Source organism: Mauremys mutica, chromosome 2, assembly GCF_020497125.1.
Source record: "Mauremys mutica isolate MM-2020 ecotype Southern chromosome 2, ASM2049712v1, whole genome shotgun sequence".
Classification (NCBI taxonomy): Eukaryota; Metazoa; Chordata; order Testudines; family Geoemydidae; genus Mauremys; species Mauremys mutica.
This window is the reverse complement of record NC_059073.1, coordinates 240,453,276-240,473,717: the sequence shown is the minus strand read 5'-3', so window position 1 is coordinate 240,473,717 and position 20,442 is coordinate 240,453,276. Positions and strand designations below refer to the sequence as shown.

Sequence of the window (20,442 nt, the reverse complement as noted above, 5' to 3'; positions counted from 1 at the left end):
CTACTTCTTCGGATGCAAGTCATCCGAAGAAGTGGGTATTCACCCACGAAAGCTCATGCTGCAGAACGTCTGTTAGTCTATAAGGTGCCACAGGATTCTTTGCTGCTTTAAGCACAAGATCACTTTTTGAATTTAAGTGCAACCCAGGATCTACCATGCCCCTTCCCTGAGGCCCCACCCTTCTCACGCCATCCCCCCTCCCTCCATTGCTTGCTCTCCCCCACCCTCACTCACTGTCACCAGGTTGGGGCTTGGGGTGCGGGAGGGACTGCAGGCTCTGTGCTGGGGCCAAGGGGTTTGGAGCGTCTGAGGGGGTTCCGGGCTGAGCCTGGGGCAGGGGGTTGCAGTGCAGGAGGGGGTGAGGGGTGCAAGCTCTGGGAGGGAATTTGGGTACAGAAAGGGGCTCAGAGCTGGGGCAGGGAGGTTCAAGGTTCAGGAGGAGGTATGGGGTGCTGGCTCTGGGAGGGGGATCAGGGCTGGGGCAGGGGGCTGGGATGCTGGAGGGGGTTCGGGGTGCAGGACAAATTAACTGAAAGGCATTGTATTTAAACTGCTTAAAACTGTTTTCACTTAGATTAAATTTTACATATGAGTCCAATAACTTTAAGATTATCTAGTAGTACATTTTAATATTCAAATAATATAAAGTATATTTAAAACAGAAATGGCAACAAGATATTTAATAGCAGGAAAGACAGTACCAAATGGAAATATTTAAAGGTGAGGATTTAAAGGAGGTAAGCAAAGGAAAAAGAGACAGCAATTTCAAGGATCCCTAGATGTAGCATCATCAACACCATAAGCATGAACAGTGAAGACACACAAATCAGTGAATAATAAAATAATAAAAAATAAAAAATAAAAGACTTGAACAGGCAGCATCTCTATCAAATGAAATTAAACTAGACAGCCCAGGCAGAACTCCTAGCAGCTCCTAAAAGGTGGAAGGTGACAGATATCTTCTGAGGTGCAGACTGAGCAGGAATGTGGCCATCTTTGTCCCTTCACTGCAGTGTTAGCTCGAGTTACAACTCAAATGTTGTCTTTAATCCATCCCAGTGTACACAGGCGAGTCTCTAGCTCTAGTTAAGTGGTACTTTAAACTTGAGCTAGCTAGCCCATCAGGGGATGGAGCCACTTAGGGCAGAGAGGAATCAGTTATTCTGCACTGCTACTACAAACACTCTGTGCTGTTCAGTGTTTCGTAGTGTGACTTTTCTTATGTGAACTATTTTGAGAGGAGTTAACTCAAGTGTAGATTGATCAAACAAACACTGCAGTGAAGACAAGCCCTAAGGCTAATTCCTGAGTATTAGGGAAGCAGCCAGGATTTGGCAATGACAGTCTGCTTTTGTGAAATGGTGAATTCCACTAACTAGTAGGAAAATTCCATGCAGCAGCATCCTCAATTTCCTGTACTGGTCTGTCGCATCTTACGCTGGGGTTACGTTCCGCAGTCAGCACGTAAAGCAAAAATCGCATATAGTCAACATTACATTGAGTGTAACGGCGGGCAGAATCAACCGCACTACAGGTACAGAATTAAAATTATTTTTCTCTTTTTTGTTGTTGTTTTTCCCGACTGCGTAAAGCTGAAATTGCGCATGTTAAAAGCGCATAAGATGCAACAGACCTGTAATATCAAGCAGTTCTTACAAACGAAGAAGCTACCTCTCTGTTGATCAATATAATGTTCAGTGCTAAATTGGTGAAGAGGCATGAGTTCCAGGATATAATTTAAAACAAATTTCAGTGTCTGAAATCCATGTAAAGTAAAATGGTTGACAAAAATCTTACCCAATTACCATTATATGGTCACACATTATGCTCTTTTTGCTTGAAACAAATTGGCTAGTGCATCCATCTGCTACTAAAGATGTAAAATTCAGAAAAGTCTCTATTAATTCACTGCTGGCTGAAATATACTTGTGTGGAGTACAAAATTAGAATGTTTCAGAAATATCAAAGCTGCCTTTCATACAAACTTATATAGACTTAACATCCATGATAGCCGGAGGCCAAATAAATTCTTAATAGCCTTTGAGACTATGAAATGTGTATCACCACAAAACCTAAATGTTTCGGAAGCTGACACTGAATGAAGAGCTGTATTAAAAAACACAGCAGACAAAAGTAGTACTATATATGAAGCACAACTATGAAAATGTTGAAGATTAACACTTTAAATAAAGATTTCTCACCAAGGTCAATTTTACCACAAAACTGCCAAGAAATCTGGTAAAGAATAAAAACACTGTACAAGCTTCATTACTTTACATATTAAAAAAAAAGTTAGATATTTGAGATCGGGGTGTATTTTCTGATCATGTAAATTGCACAGTTCAGCATGAAATTTAATTAATTTTTTAAAAACATAGATAAAGAATGATTCAGGAAAACAATATAATTTATTTCTTTTAAAATAACAATCACCTCATATTTCCTGGTAAACAAGGAAATACTGGTCATAGTTTAGTAGTAGTTTTTAACATATTCAAAGCTTTCTAGTATATATTCACGCTTTTTTTTAAAATGAGATTTAGTACAGCACGAGTTATAATATTTCCATTAACTTTCATATCAGATAGGTATTACTCCAGGTAGATTAAGCTGATACCTCCTATCTTACCCTAAACATATCTTTCTATGTGGTCTGTTATAAATTCCTTCATTCAGGGAGTCCAGACACATTAGGGAATAATGATGTTAAGGACTCAACAGATATGGTAATTACTATGCCAGCAATGTTATTTATAGTACTATAACTAAAATACGGCAATACCAATAGTAAGGGTGAAAATCTTGTATAATTGTATCCAGAAGATATTTTCCCATTATATACATACTTGATACCAAAATTACACGATCAAGCATTGTGACTGCAGACATCTATAAATATGCTGAAATCCTGGTCCCATTGAAAGGGGCCTGGATTTCATCCCTAAATTCTGACACACTTTATCATGTAGGACAGTGCATTACTTACAAATTTAACTATGGCTTGCTGCTGAAAGTCACTTAATTATATTTGCTCAAAACAACACTAAACTACATTAATGTTCTTGATGATAAGAATGAAATGTTTTGGCAATACATTAAATAAAACAGGCAACTTATTACAATAACGTTAGGGCTCTAATATCTCATGAAAGCACGAAAATTCTGAGTTGAGGCTGCTAAAGCACTATTAACTGTATGTTAACTATACCTAACAAACACAGTACTAATGGTGGCTGATGATTTGGAGGAGATGGATTCTTTGCAGTAATCCAGCCCCTTTGATCAGCAAATGATCTGGAAGCAGACAGGTTCAGCTAGGATCAGTTTGGCACTGCTGAGAACATGGCCCAAGATCTCTATCAAATGGTCTCAGAACAAGATACTACATTTTGCTGTAAATATATACAACAGGGGTAAATTAGGAGAGCTGCTGGAGCCTTAACGGGATATTTTTACTCTATGTATTTATAGCAGAACCCTAAGGTTATTTTAACTGGGTTTAGGATTTGAGAGTTTTGGAGATATTTTTGAGGGTTTAAGAGCATAAATTGTACTGAGATTATGATACTGAAAGAAAACCAGGGCTGGCTCCAGCTTTTTTGAAAAGGAAAAAAAAAAAAAAGATAAAGCTGCGATCGGCAGCACACTTCGGCAGCAGCTCTTCTGCACCGCTTCATTCTTTGGCGGCAATTCGGCGGCCGGTCCTTCCCTCCGAGAAGGATCGAGAGACCCGCTGCCGAACTGCCGCCAAAGACCCGGATGTGCCGCCCCTTTCCATGGGCCGCCCCAAGCACCTGCTTCCTGAGCTGGTGCCTGGAGCCAGCCCTGAAGAAAACAATCATAATGCTGTCATTTATAATAATGAGTTATCTATGCTCTTGCATTTTAACAATTTTGCTGTGCTCATCTCAGCCTAGAAGCACAGCAGATTTTTGCTCTTCCAACCAGACATAACTGCATTGTCATCGGTCCCTGGCTAACTAACACTGAGATTATTTTGCCATCATTATCTCACATTGTAACTGGGTCTCTATAGAGAGGTGCCATCAGTCATGGGAGAACAGCATATTACCATGTATGCACTGTGCAAAATAACTTCTCTGGCTCAGTTTTCAGATTTAAGTATCTCATTTGAGAATTCTTATTTTCTCAAATAAGAACATAAGAATGGACATTGAGGGAGCAGGAACAAACCATCCCGATATGCAGAAAGAAAAGCAAATATGGCAGGCGATCAGCTTGGATTAACAGTAAAATCTTCGGTGAGCTTAAACACAAAAAGGAAGCTTACAAGAAGTGGAAACTTGGACAGATGACTAGCTCGAGCATGCAGGGGTGTAATCAGGAAGGCCAAAACACAACTGGAGTTACAGCTAGCAAGGGATGTGAAAGGTAACAAGAAACGTTTCTACAGGTATGTTAGCAACAAGAAAAAGGTCAGAGAAACTGTGGGACCCTTAACGAATGGGGGAGGCAACCTAGTGACAGATGATGTGGAAAAAGCTGCAGTACTCAATGCTTTTTTAGCCTCAGTCTTCACAGACAAGGTCAGCTCCCACACTGCTGTCCTGGGCAACACAGTATGGGGAGGAGATGAGAAGCTCTCAGTGGTGAAAGAACAGGTTAAGGACATACACAATTCCATGGGTGCAGATCTAATGCATTCGAGGGTGCTGAGGAAGTTGGCTGATGTGATTCCAGAGCAATTAGCCATTATCTTTGAAAACTCGTGGCGATCAGGGGAGGCCCTGGACGACTGGGAAAAGGCAAATATTGTGCCGATCATTAAAAAAGGGAAGGAGGACAACCTGGGGAACTACAGACCAGTCAGCCTAACCTCAGTCCCTGGAAAAATCATGGAGCAGGTCCTCAAGAAACCATTTTGAAGCACTTGGAGGAGAAGAAGGTGATCAGGAACAGTCAACATGGATTCACCAAGGGCAAGTCATAACTGACCAATCTGATTGCCTTCTAGGATGAGATAACTGGCTCTGTGGATATGGGAAAAGCAGTGGACGTGATATATCTTAACTTTAGCAAAGCTTTAGATACGGTCTCCCACAGTATTGTTGCCAGCTAGTTAAAAAAGTATGGATTGGATCAATGGACTATAAGGTGGATAGAAAGCTGTCTAAATTGTCGGGCTCAATGGGTAGTGATCAATGGCTCGATGTCTAGTTGGCAGCTGGTGTCAAGCAGAGTTGGCAGCTGGTATCAAGCTGGTATCAAGGTGGTATCAAGCGGGGTCAGTCCTGGGGCTGGTTTTGTTCAACATCTTTATTAATGATCTAGATGATGGGATGGATTGCATCCTCAGCAAGTTCACAAATGACACTAAGCCGGTGGGAGAGCTAGATACACTGGAGGATAGGGATAGGGTCCAGAGTGACCTAGACAAATTGGAGGATTGGGCCAAAAGAAATACGATGAGGTTCAGCAAGGACCAGTGCAGAGTCCTGCACTTAGGACAGAAGAATCCCATGCACCGCTACAGGCTGGGAACCGACTGGCTAAGCAGCAGGTCTGCAGAAAAGGACCTGAGGATTACAGTGGATGAGAAGCTGGATATGAGTCAGCAGTGTGCCCTTGTTGCCAAGAAGGCTAGTGGCATATTGGGCTGCATTAATAGGAGCATTGCCAGCAGATCAAGGGAGGTGATTATTCCCCTGTATTCGGCACTGGTGAGGCCACATGCGGAGTACTGCATCCAGTTTTGGGCCCCTGACTACAGAATGTGGACAAATTGGAGGGAGTCCAGCTGATCAGGGGGCTAAGGCACATGACTTACGAGGAGAGGCTGAGAGAACTGGGCTTGTTTAGTCTGCAGAAGACAAGAGTGAGGGGAGATTTGATAGCAGCCTTCAACTACCTGAGATTGGAGTTCGGCTGTTCTTAGTGGTGGCAGATGACAGAACAAGGAGAAATGGTCTCAAGTTGCAGTAGGGGAGGTCTATGTTGGATATTAGGAAACACTATTTCAGTAGGAGGGTGGTGAAGCACTGGAATGGGTTACCTAGGGAGGTGGTGGAATCTGCAAATTTAGAGGTTTTTGAGGCCCTGTCTGGGATGATTTAGTTGGTGTTGGTCCTGCTTTGAGCAGGGGGTTGGACTAGATGACCTCCTGAGGTCTCTTCCAACCCTAATCTTCTATGAGTCTATAACATACAGAAAATGTAAATAAATCTAAGAATACAAATAACAGTAATCCAAAAGATTATTCCTGCTTGTAAAGATGAATTCTTACCACACGGGTAACCAAAAAGGGCTATTTACTATGCTCAGTTTCATGTGCCCAACTGAAGGAAAATCTAACAGGACTAATGATGGAAAATCTGGAAGGAGTAAAAACTAGCATAGGCACACGAGATACACCTAAGAGATGTAAAATATCAGAGCAGCAGTGATGCCAATTCAGATATATTTTGGGGGAGGGTTACAAAATTTTCAGATCAGAATTTAAATGTATAATAAAATATACTTAACTAGGCTCTCTGCTGCCCTCTTTTCCTCCCCCGAGCAGACATAGAATACATACCCCACCTTCTGCAGGGACATGGTCTCCTCAGAGACTCACCACCACAGCAGGGACGCAGCAACTGGTGCAGAGACCCTGGGGAAGGGGAGGATGATTCATGCACCTACTGAGGCTGGGTAGGGGTTGGGGTGTTTTGAGGTCCCTGCACCTCCTCCTCTCCGATGTCACTGCATGACCCCCTTTCCCCTAGATTGGGGAGAGAGCTCCCTGTGCTATTACCTGCCTGGGGGCAGGGATGGATTACCCAATAGGCAGACTAAGCACGTGCTTAGGGCACCAGCAAAGCAGGGGGCACCAAAAAAAGAGATTTTTTTTTGAAAAAAATTGATATTTGATATTTCAAAAAAAGCATCGAAGTAGTCATCATGGGAAAAATCAGAACGTTGTTAGACTTCCTTACACTCCACTACACACTCTTCCTCTGTTTTTCTGTTCTCTTTTTATTACTTATCCCCACTTAACCAGGGAGGCATCCTACTAACGTAGATCAAACTAATGCAAGGAAATCAGAGACTGTCATGTATTGCAATAAATTTATGTTTTATTATTGATATATTCTTCTGAGTTATACGTACTTGATTCATTTTTTTCTTTCATATATGTATATTTAAATAGAGTACATTGTGTAATTTGTGGGGTTTTTTAAGTTCAGATAACTGAGATAAGGGGCAGGATGAAACATAAGCGAGTGGAGCACAGAAATGTAAACTGGTGGAAGAAAAGAAACAAAAAACTAGTGGAATTTTCCAAAATCTTCCAAAGCTGACATCATTTTTCAAAGCGAATCCATCAGAAGCAACATCTTCTTGCAGAATTTTCCAAAATCTTCCAAAGCTGACATCATTTTTCAAAGCGAATCCATCAGAAGCAACATCTTCTCGCAGTAGCACAGACATTGTTCCAAAACCTGTAGGTGTTTCAGAGACTGACCCTTCTTCTATTGGTGAAACAAACACCATTCCAGAACATGTGGATGTGCCAGAGACTGTAACTGATCATCCTACTCCTGGTGGTAAAACAGATGTTGTTCTAGAAGGAGTGGATGTATCAGAGACTGAACCTGCTCATGCTGTATATAATAGAAGAAAAGATCCTGGTATGTGGGTTGATTTCAGTACTGATGATGTAGCTTTCTGGATAGATCATGGACCAAATGACTATCAATACCACACTGGGCCATTTGAGAAATCACGTCGGACTTTTGCCAATGGCAAACAAACAAGATACTGTCCACACAAAAAAAATTTCGGCATGAAAACGAATGGTGAGAAATACACTCGAGAATGGCTACTGTATTCACCATCAACAGGGTCTGTGTACTGTTTTGTTTGCAAAATTTTTGCATATAAACCTTCAACATCCCGGTTTGCTGCAGATGGATTTAGTGACTGGCAGAATACTGTTTTAATTGAACAACATGGAAATAGCACTACTCACAGAGATTCAATGCTGACATATTTAAATTGAAGACAGGGATTTGGATTGACACAAAAATTGGAAGAACAAATTAAAGGGGAGCGTGAATACTGGCAACATGTCTTGCAGCATGTTATAGCTGTTATTCAAACATTAGCTGAACATGGTCTGCCTTTCCGGGGATCAAATGACACATTTGGATGATTACAGAATGGAAATTTCTTGAGATTGTTGGAGCTTGTGGCTCAGTCTGACCGATTTTTAGCAGGCCATATCTCAAAATATGGGAATGCTGGCAAAGGTAACCCATCATACTTATCAAAGACAATATGTGATGAACTCATTGGTCTAATGAGTGACAAAGTTCGTTCAGCTGTTGTGGATAAAATAAGTACTGCTGGGTACTTCAGTTTATCTGTCGACTCTACACTTGATCTTTCACATATTGATCAATTGAGTATTGTACTAAGATATGTGTCTCCCACAGATGGAAAACCAGTTGAACGATTTAGAACATTCCTCGATTTGAAAAGCCACACTGGTGCAGAAATGGCAAATCAAGTACTGCATTATCTGTGCCAAGTTTGCAAAATAGATTTCTCAAAGTGCAGAAGTCAATCTTATGCCAACGCTGCCAACATGTCAGGGCGTTATCAAGGAATGCAGAAGAAGCTTTTAGAACAGAACAAATATGCCATATTCATACCATGTGCTGCACACACTCTCAATCTTGTTGGCCGCAGTGCTGTTGATTGTTGTCTGGTGGCAGTAAGATTTTTCTCAACAGTACGTTTTTCTCAACTTTATACATTTTTCTCTGCCTCAACACACTGATGGGCAGTTCTTAAAACATATTTGGGCAATGATCGTGTGTTGAAATCTCTTTCTAATACTCGCTGAGAGGCACATGCAGTGGCAACAAGTGCAATTCTGGAGTCCTACTCTAAGATTGTGGATGCATTAGAAAGTATAGCTAAAGACCAATCACAAAAGGGAGAAACTATATGAGAGGCAGAAAACATTGCAAACAAGATGCAAGAACTAGCATTTGTATTCATGTTGACCATGTGGAATGAAATTTTACAACACTTTTACCACACAAGTCAAGCTCTCCAAGAAAAAGTATTGGATTTGAAAACATGTGCAGATCACTGTCAATCATTAGCAGATGACTTACACACTTTGACGAATTATTTCAAAAGATCTGAAGACATATCAAAAGATATCTTGCCTGATACTAACTACAAAGAAGCCCTGTCCCGCAAGTGAATCAGGAAAAAACAAGCAAATGATAGCAGTGCAACAGAAACAGCACTGAATCCTAGAGACAAATTTCGGGTATCTACTTACTATGCTATAATTGATACACTTGAAGCTCATATGAAGAGGAGAGGTGAAGTGTACAAAGAAGTATCAAGTAGATTTTCTTTTCTAAATGATATGGACTTATCTGACAAACAATATTCACAAGGTTCCCAAAAGCTAGTTGACTCATACCCTGTTGACTTGAACATGAATCTCTGGAGAAGTACGGCAGTTCCACTGTTATATGCACGCAAAGTTTAATGAAACAGGAAAAATGAAATTCAGTCACACTGATCTTCATGACACAATATTGAAAGACTGAATACAATGTGTATTTCCAAATGTAGAGATCACACTACACATTTTTCTAACATTGATGATTACTAACTGCTCCGCAGAATGCACTTTTTCTCAGCTGAAAAGAATAAAAACCCCTCAGAGAACAACAATGTGTCAGGACAGACTTGATTCACTTTCCCTATTGTGTATTAAAGTGGACATGTTTCATCAGGTCAGCTTTGATGAACTTATCCAGAATTTTGCAATCAGAAAATCTAGAAAGAAACTATTTTAATTTCCGCATACATGTAAGTTTTGTGTCATTTCAAAAAATAAAATTTTATTTTATGGTATAGTACTGTTTTTATTTTGAATTACATGGGGGGGGTACCATAATCTTTTCAGTGCTTAGGGCCTCTAAAGGTCTTAATCCGGTCCTGCCTAGGGGGGAGACACCACTGGTCTTGGAGGTGGGACTACATAGCTCCCTCTGCCAATGCTGCTGCCTGGGTGGGGAGGAGAAACAACATGGTGGCAGGGGGTTGCTGGGTCATGTCACCCAGACCAGCCACAGAATCCCACCCATTCAAGGGCATTCACACAGGATCAGATCTGGGTGGGCCTGGGTGCTAATTGGGTGGCCATCCTACTTTGAGCAAGTGCAAAATCCTTGGGGGGCCTTTTGCTCCCCACTAGCCCCACTAATTGGCATCCCTGCAGTGGAGGAGAATGCAGGATCTCATTTAAAACAATTAACAGTTCCTAGAATTCAAGTGAAGTGTATGATGGCTTGAAAAAAGCATTTCAGTGTTTGAAAGCAGGCGAGAGAGAGAGACACCCTGTAATCTATGAACCAGGTTAGTCTGGCTTAAAAATGAATTTCAGTGAGAAAACAATTTTTGTTGCGGCCCACCCTTTACAGCTCCTTTCTGATGCTTTCACTTTTTAGTAAAGTTTTTCTCCCCTTGTTTTCGTACATGAGAAATATCACATCCTGGCTTCCTTGTCTTCCTGGAGGACTCTGACAATCTCTAGTGATCTCTGGCATCATTAGAAACTAATTTGAGTTACATGCCTAGTAGCCCCGGTTGAGTAGCCCAATGGGATCTAGGAGCAGTAAGGAGCAATTCTGAGGTTGCTCCTAAGCTGCAATTAAGTGGTTCACCTTTATTGATATTGTTAATTTCTTAATATTTCAACATTGTAACTGTGCAGAATAATCCTAGCTGAAAAGTGAGAGGGGGTTCATTTGTAGAACATCAATGTATCATATTTCTTCCGTAAAATGCACATTCCAAGTCCACAATAACCCTCTATATGTATGTGCATGCACAAGCATGCATGGGAATGTCTTGTGTCGATATAAAAATTAGAAACTTGGGCAATACATTTATAATTATCACCAGGATAAAACCAGGCTCTGTTGCTTGCTACTGTAATTATATTAATGAAAGCACTGCTGAATGATGAAGAAATATGATATTTATGCTCGAGGGATTAAAAATCACCATTCATTTACAGTCTAGCAATTGAGAAATCCAGTCTTTTTCCACAGATAATAGAGTTACTAAAATATATTTTAAATATAGGTAAAACAATGCCTCAGTAAGTTAGACTGACTATATTCAAACGTGTCCACAAGGGTCAATCCTCAGAAACTTCAAATCTCATTTTAAAATCATGTCTTTAATCTTACTTTGCTCAGTATATCCCCAGAGTGCATATTAAAAAGGAGGCCAATTTTACTACAGCCAAATGGGAATTCAGATGCTTTAGATGTTCTAGAAAGATGAGTAAAAATGTGACTAGTGTTTTAATCTATATTTATGAACTTGTTGATATAGAGTTTCCAAAATCTGCCAATTAGGTTGGACCAACATAGGTTAGGCAGAATTCGATTTATATGGTTGAGGAAAATTACGTGGGGAGGATGAGACAATGGATAGGTTCAGGCAGTTATTTAATGGCAGCAGACATTGAGAGTCAAAAAGTTAAAGCTTTATAACTCTTAAATCAAACTGCGAGCATCAGATACCAAAATATATGAAGTAAACATCCTTAAATCAAACCCTAATAAGTTCTTAAGCAGCATTTTTCTTACTTTTGCTATCTGCAAATTTTGATTATTACCAATGGAAATATTTTTCCATTTGTTTGTGTGTGCGTGGTGAAATCGTCATTTACCCATAAAAACCTAATCCTTCCAAGCTTACTCTTGGATAAGAGAGCCAAAATGGACACACAAACCCAGTGTGGATATAGAGAGACATGACCATCTTTCCAACACTCAGTGGTAAAGTTATGGGAAACGGTCAGCAGTTAACTGAGCAACTTCCTCTAGAATTATGATAATTAATTTCACTTTAGGTTTACTTTTAAAGCCTTAAAAACAAGCATGGAGAAGTACTGTTTATTCAGATTACGTTAAAAAAAACTATGTTAAAGAACGATAGATTTGCAAAGCCTAACATCAAAAGTTAGGAAATGTCAGAATTAAGACTGCCCATACAACCTTAATTCAGCCCCCTTGTGCACTTGCACTATGATACAGTCTCCAAATACATGTTCACCTACTTTTTTTCCCCTCACTAGGATCCTAGCTTCATTCAGTGAATGGGTAGTTTATTCACTATTTCTTTTTATTCACATTCAATGTATGGCCCAGACCTTTATCCAAACCTTGCACTGAATACAAAATTACTCATTTCCCCGTGGATGTTTCTCTGTTGCTCTCCCCATAGCTTCTGAGCACTTCACAAACATTAATGAATGTATCCTCAAAACAATCCAGTGACATTAAGTTTTACATTTTACAGCTGGGGAACTGAGATACACAGAGATTTAGGCCAAAATAATCAAAAGTGTCCACTAATTTTGGACACCAACTGGTAACACTTAGAATCTGATTTTTCAAAGTACTTACCATTTTCATCAAACTTTTATCTGTTCTAAATACAATGCTAACTGACTTCATTTGCAGTTAGAGAGATCATAGATTATTAGGGTTGGAAGGGACCTCAGGAGATCATCTAGCCCAACCCCCCTGCTCAAAGCAGGACCAATCCCCAAATGGTCCCCTCAAGGATTGAACTCACAACTCTGAGCTGTGAGGTAATAACTTTAATTGGACCACTTTTTGTTGGTGAGAGAGACTAGCTTTTAAACTTTTACAGCACTCTTCTTCAGGTCAGTTACAGTTGTGAGTGCTCAACACTCCTGCAAAAAAGACTCCAGGTGTCTCACAGTGGGCACCCAGAAAATCAGGAACACACAATTAGTGGCAAAGGTGAACATTTTGGGTTAAGTGACTTGCCCAGCATCACATAGGAACCTGGCAGAGGAAGGAAAAAATCCAGTTCTCCAGGGCAACATTCAAGTCTCTTAACCATGAGACAATTCTCCCTCTTCCTGCAATCTCCTGTCTTATTCTCTACACACCTTGCAGCTTTTACCACAAATGAAGCCGGGATCCTACAGACAATAGCCTCCTTTACTACACAGCCTTGATTCATCCCCAGAGCACTGTCCATCCTGTGCACTCAATGAACCAGACGCCCTGTGCACTTATCCAGTCCCCTCCAAAGCTGGCTCCTGCCCCGCACCATCTCCTAAAACACCTATCCAGTACCCTCTCTTCCTTACCCCTCTGCATTTAAATCAGGTTGCTACCTCCTCCTTGCTTCCTTCTGGGGCACCAGCAGGGGGAACACCCAGTATACAGGAGAGCCAGACTCAATGTATTCCATTCCTGTGCCTGGTGTCACAATGGCCCCTCATCAGTTGGGAGGAGTAATTGCAGGGGAAGTTCTGCTAAGCACTCCAAAACTGTGCTGGAGCTTGCTGGCTTGCTTTGCAGGGATGACATACACACAATCTGGTCACACATAGGAGCTGAGAGATGGCGAAGCATGCTTAGTGCAGACAGAATCTTTGGATTATAACTGCAGTGTTAAACTCTACCAAGTTTCTACTGAACATGTATGAACTGTGATTTTTAAGAGGCTCAGAACTCATAACAAATTTGGGTGAATATTCATAGGGAGGGGGAAAGACAATGCGTTTTCCCCTAATCTTGCTCTTGGAAATGGCCGGTTTTTTTTTCTTGAAACTTTCCACACACAAAAAAAAAATTCAGCCTGAGGCAGGCAACTTGCATCATCACAAATTCCAGTCTAGAAAGTTAAAGTCTGGCAAAGTTATAAGCTACTGACAACAGGAAAGTGTCAAGCAACTTTAATTTTAGGTGATGCTAACAGCTCCACCTATCAGGCTAGATTTGGACTTTGGCCAGATTGACTCCCATTGACTGCAAAGGCGCTGTATTTCATCCTTTGTGTCTAGTCCTGTCTAAGGAGTGGTAGCTTCGCTGCCACAGGAGGAGCCCAGGGAAGAATTTGTGACTCAGTAAGGTACAGCTGGTTTTTACAGGCTGCAGTTTACTTCCTGTCTTGGGTCAGTTCAGCTGGCCATTTATTTGTGGGAAAGGGAGCTACAGGGGTGCAAACAAAGCTCCATTCACTCCCTGCCCATCTCCAACCCCTTCCTGTCCTCCTGCTCACGTAGGGTGGTCGTGGCACCGTGGACCCTATTCTCCCTCTACACCTGGACTCTATTAGGATAGACAGGTGCAGAGGACTAAGTACCCTTCTTCCATGTGGGCTGCAGAGGCCTAGGTTATAATCTTGCCTTTAAAGGGTATTAAATAATAATAGAAGAATTGAATTCTGTTCAGCTCTCATGAAAATAAAAAAAAAGGGCAAAACAAAAATACCTGTTAAGTCAGTATAAAAAGCCACCCAAGTAGCCATTGAATAGAAGCACATTGTGTACTACAGGGAATTCTACTGTCATCTGCCTGAAGCTACACAGATGAGAACATTCCTTTCTTATGTGTAGTACCACTTTAATATCTCTCTGTAATATACTTCCTATTCTCTCTTCAAAAAGGAATAGTTTATTGATGTGTTATGGTCAATCAGCTTCACAAGTATCTATGAAGGTCTTCTGGGCCTTTTTTGCAGTAGAGCCTAATATTATTTAGTAGACAAAAATATCTTCACAACCAGTGAAGGAACATAATATTACATGCATGCAAAGAAGTAATTCTTCCACTGTACTCTGCACTGATTAGGTCTCAACTAGAGCATTGTGTCCAGTCCTGAGCGTCATATTTCAGGAAAGATGTGGACAAATTGGAGAAAGTCCAGAGAAGAGGAACAAAAATGATTAAAGCTCTAGAAATGACTTGTGAGGGAAAATTGAAATAATTGGGTTTGTTTAGTCTGGAGAAGAGAAGACTGAGGGGGGACACACATTTTTAAAGTACATAAATGATTGTTAGAGGAGGAGGGAGAAAAAGTTGTTCTTTTTAACCTCTGAGGATATGACAAGAAGCAATGGACTTAAATTGCAGCCAGGGAGATTTAGGTTGGACAGTAGAAAAAACTTCCTGTCAGGGTGGTTAAGCACTGGAATAAATTGTGTACCCAGGTTGTGGAATCTCCATCACTGGAGATTTTTAAAGAGCAGGTTAGACAAACATCTGTCAGGAATGGTCTAGATAATACTTAGTCCTGCCTTGAGTGGAGGGGACTGGACTAAGTGACCTCTCAAGGTTCCTTCCAGTCTTACAATTCTGTGATTCTGTCAAGTCTGTCCAGCTATGCCCTTTTTATCTTGCAAATTCCGAGTCACCTCCATAACTGTTGGCATATTTTGTCACTGTTTAATAAATAATTATAATCATGATATCAGTCCATTGTGGCATATGGTTTCCAATGTGAATAGAAGAAAGTAGGACATTCTTTATCACAGGCATTCTGGAATTAATGCCCTACAGAAATACACTTAAGCACACATCTAACCACTTTTAGAAAAAGTTGCAAGGATGCATTTCTTTTCTCAGATCATCTCAAATTATTAGACTCCAAGCTGGCTTAGCTGAAAGTTGTTTGTAGCACAGTGTTAACTCTGATATTAAGATTGCCATTATCTCCATGTAACCTGCATAAGAGGTATCCAGATACTATAGTTATGGAAACGTATAATGGGTTCACAGTGTTCTTCTGTTTACACACCTCATTGGCCGATGCTGGAACCACCCACTTCGTCGGATTTGCTGCTTTTACAGATCCAGACTAACACGGCTACCCCTCTGATACCTTCTTTGAAAAGGATGATTATGGGGTTGGAACAATGCTCTAGTACTTTTTCCTTAGGTATAATGCTGTTCTGAATCCAAACCTTACCCTGTCTCTGCCTGCGATGTGGGAGAGTTATTCAAACTACTCCTATACTTCCAGGTCTGTTCCAGCAGAACTCCCTCTATTTTGTTTTTTATTTCCCACTATACCTGCGGAATGCGCTGATCACAGAATGGTTCACAAATCCAATGAACATCTGGAGGAATGAATTAGTATTCTTGGAACAGCATGAAGAACATTCCTAAAAATATGAACTAGTATCCTGTAGATGGCTGGGACAGAGGACTGTACAGCAAATGGGAGACTCACTAGCAGGCACCATAAACATGTTTGTGTGTCTGAACTGATGAGTGTCTGTTCATGTCGCACTTAAAAAGGAACAAGTGGCCAATTAAATTACAAGTATCAGAGGGGTAGCCGTGTTAGTCTGGTTCTGTAGAAGCAGCAAAGAATCCTGTGGCACCTTATAGACTAACAGACGTTTTGCAGCATGAGCTTTCGTGGGTGAATACCCACTTCTTCGGATGCATCCGAAGAAGTGGGTATTCACCCACGAAAGCTCATGCTGCAAAACATCTGTTAGTCTATAAGGTGCCACAGAATTAAATTACACACCTTATTAGGCACCATTCCAGGTGCTGGCGAGCCTCTTATTGTGCAGTAATATTTATTAAGACAAAAATGTATTTGCTGGATAGCAGGTGAAAGAGACCTAATTAGGAATAAAAACTGTTAACTTTGAATGGATATTTTTCTTCCTTTAATTGAATAAACGTCTACCAAAAAATAAAACTGAAATTCAGAGAAATAATACTGTTCAAAGAGAAGTAAGTGCCTTTCAGGAGTTGTATAGCATCAAAAATATATCAGATGCATTAGAACACCAAAACCACCAGTACTTTTTGTTATGTAATAAAAATATAATAAAAAGTACTGTAAGGAACAATCCTTCCCTGGGAAGGAGATGGAATGGATAATCTATTAAGGTTTTTCCATCTCTGACTTGTGTGATTCAGTGTACAAGGAAGGAGGTTTGTCCATCACAGAACTATCAAAATCTGACTTTTATACAAATAGACAAAGTCAGGCTCTAACAAGACAGAATCTATTTAATATTCTCATAATAATAATAATAATAATAATAAGGTGGTGTCCACTGGTGGGATTATTTTTAGGAACAGATGCTAGTGGTCCTCCAGAATGCCTCATCCCTCCCCATTCGCCCACAGGGCTGAGGAAAAGGAAGAAATGCACCAGGTCATCGGGTCTGTTTTTTTTAAAGATATCTAGAAACTAATTAATGGTGGCTGAATAATTTCTATTGAAATGCACTCTCTTCCATCACTGGGTTGAACAGATATAAGCTTTACATCATCTAAAATTTCACTAGAGATATATGAAAGTTAAGATGTAACACCTGCACATAAAATATTGTTTGCTAGCTATTGCAGAAGGTATCATCAATTAAACTATATCAGTTGTCTTCTTTTCCCAGGATATAACGACATCAATTACCCTTGATTCAACCATTAAATTCTGACATCAAGAAATGTTTAAGTACAGCATTTACACAAACATTTGGTATTTGATCACAAAGTAACAATGTGATTTAAATTAGCTTTATCATGAGTTTCAATAAGTAAGGCTCTGACATAGCAAACATGTTTACTAAACTCTAGAAACTCCCAAACAATACAAACGCACAATCAATACATTTTGGAACCGACTGCACCAATCAGAAATCAACGTCTCCTTACAGAATTAGGAAACAAAGAGATTCAGAACGAGAGTTTCACATTAACTCTCTGTAACATATTTAATTTAAATGTTATTCCATCAAAACATACACTGGAATGTTACTTCATTGGGATGGGTATGAGGGGAGCAGAAGAAGTAGTTTAAATAGCAACAAATCTTTAATTGATTATAAAATTCATATTAAGTCTCCCAATGGAGAAATGGGAATTTTATTTTTAAATCACCATTTGGAGTGCCTTTATGAAGGACTTGTACATCCCTCTTGGACTGTATTTTCAAGGCATGTCAGGGCAAACAGCAAAAATGCCTTTGTGAGGCCCAGGCTCGGCAAAGAAGACATTGAAGCAGTTAATTTTTAGGAGATATTTTAGAGTCCTTCCTCCACTGTATGTTTGATGTTTAGAGGCTCTTAAATTAGTTCAGTTTCAAACAATATAACTTTTAAACCACTTAAGTCCCTAAAATATTTCAAATGTAAAGGAACTGGGCATTTCTATTTAGTTCAATAGTAGACTAACACCCTCATATCATCAGTTGTACTGGTTGTAATTACTTAAATGTGTTCATCAGAGTTATAGTTATCTTCATTAAAATTGAAGTTATTTTCAGTAAAATTAAAGGGTTTATTTGTTTCTAATTTGCACATGATGGTAATTAATCTACCAGAGCAATTACAATTACAAACCTCTGCATTGCTTTAGTATGTGCAAGATATTACACAAGTAGAATAATCTGTGATGCAACAGAATCTCTTATTCTTTATCATCTTATTTGCCACTTCCCTATTCAGGGTGGGCAATATTTATAGCCTTTATCCAAAACTCATGATCATACAGAGGTATGCACATCGGTCTCCCTGAGATACTGAGTCTTTGGTCTCCCCGTTGCTCATCTTCCATCCACAATCGTTGCAAGATACATCCTAATGATATGGCTCTCCCTCAACTTGTCTTCAATTGGAGCACATGCATTACATCCCATACAGCTTCTTTTTGTTTCCTATCACATATGACCATCTCAACAACTTCATTTCTGTGGTGGAGAGCATACTTATTTCATTCCATGTGACTGGCCAAGTCTCTGCTCCATATATTAAGGTGAGTCAAATTACAATTTTATATATTGAACCAGAATCTAAACTGTTTTATTTCTCTTGAAGCATGCTGGCTCTGAAAAATGAGCATTCTGAGAGCCAGAAGCAACTCTGATAGAAGAATATATCCAAGGCTTGCAGGAAGGTTACTGGCAGTTAGGAGATGAGTCAGGTCAAGTTCTCAATCTGAAGGTTGCAACCAACCTGCTTCTCCCATTTTGCTAAATGGTAGGGAGGGACAAGGGGTTCTGGTCTGAATAAAAGGGTTTTGATATGAACAAATTGAGAACCACTGCACCTAAGGCAAGTTAGCTGCTGGAAATCTTCCCTACTCCCTAAGCCAGGGTTCTCACTTTTTTTTCATATCAGACCCCTTTATTCAGATCAGAACCCTCCCTCCCATCTAGCTGGGACCTCCTTCCCCTATAGCAATATGGGAAAAACAGGTTGGTTGCAAACTCCAGGTTGCAAACCCATGCATTAGATTACAAAACGAGAACCTCTCACCCCCTTCCCTAAACAGGTACCAGAAGGGAAGGGGGTGAATTTTGGCAACTGAAAGACCTTAAGTGGGAGGATAATCAGGTTACAGACTATTTTTGGAAGGAAGCAGTGGAGAATACTGACAAATAGCAACATCCAAAAGCTCAAACTCATGAACGTTAAGTCTTCTTAAAACCAAAACTTTCATCTTTCTGGATCCAAATGAGGATGAAACTTCCTCTTGAGTACTATGCCCTCTCCTCTTGTCTCTCTCACACAAATCAGTACATGTACCAACAGCTGTGGGGGAGATAGAGGTGCCTAATGTGAAAGGTCAGTTGTTTCCTCATCACCATACAGAAACTATAAAAGGTAATAAAAGGTTCTGGACAAATGGGATCCAGTTTGCAGACTCGTCTGTTCTCCTCTAGAGTACTGTCACTGATGGCTTGTCTATACTTATAGTGCCGCTGTGGCACTTAATGAAGACTCTAGCACCACTGACAGAAGAGCGTCTCCCACTGCTGTAAGGCAATACACTCCACACTCTGGATTAGGTTAGATTTTCTACATCCCTAAGGGATGCAGTTATACCAACCTAAATCTATAGTGTAGACCCAGGATCAGTGATATAGGAGCCACTGATCTCCCTTGCAGAACAAGAGGCGGCACTATTGCTACCTCCATCACTTTCTTCTGCTCCAAGAGGTGCCACTGCATTGGATAAGAAGGCACTACACATCAAATAAAACTAGTCCTCAAAACTTTTTCATTCGTCATAAATATGTGGAAGCTAATATAACTTTACAGTACACAGTTTAACACTATGAGTAAGATTTTCAAAGGAGTCGCTGTCCCATTTTCAAATGTGACAGGCCCTTAAGAGCATAAGTCCCATTGACCTTCAGCGAAACGTATGTCTTCACTACAAGCACTACAGCAGTACAGCTGCAATGATGCCATTGTAGCGCTGTAGTGTAGACACTTGCTACTGCGACAGAAAGGGTTTTTTCCATCACTATAGTAAATCCACCCCCTTGAGAGATGGTAGCTAGGTCAATGGAAGAATTATTTTGTCAATCTACCAGTGTCTACACTGGGGCTTAGATCAGCCTAACCATCTCTCTCAGGGGTGTGACCTAAATTTTACATGTAAAGCAGGCCTTAGGCTCCTAAGTTGCTTCTGAAAATGGGACTTAGGTGCTTTTCAAAATTCTAACCTGTATCACTAATATGTCTGCTGCATTTTATGTTCTATAAATGTTTTGTGATTTTGGTACTTCATTATAAATAAACCTATTACTATCCATAGGTTTCATACAGTATTTACTATCATAAATTCAAGTTCCAAGAAGTCAAGGCACCTTTAG

General features: G+C 40.2%; 1 protein-coding gene across 4 annotated transcripts in view; it reads right to left on the bottom strand.

Moving 5' to 3' along the window:
• CRPPA (CDP-L-ribitol pyrophosphorylase A) overlaps window positions 1-20,442 on the bottom strand; it is a 175,985-nt gene that overhangs the window by 32,197 nt on the left and 123,346 nt on the right. The window lies entirely within an intron of this gene.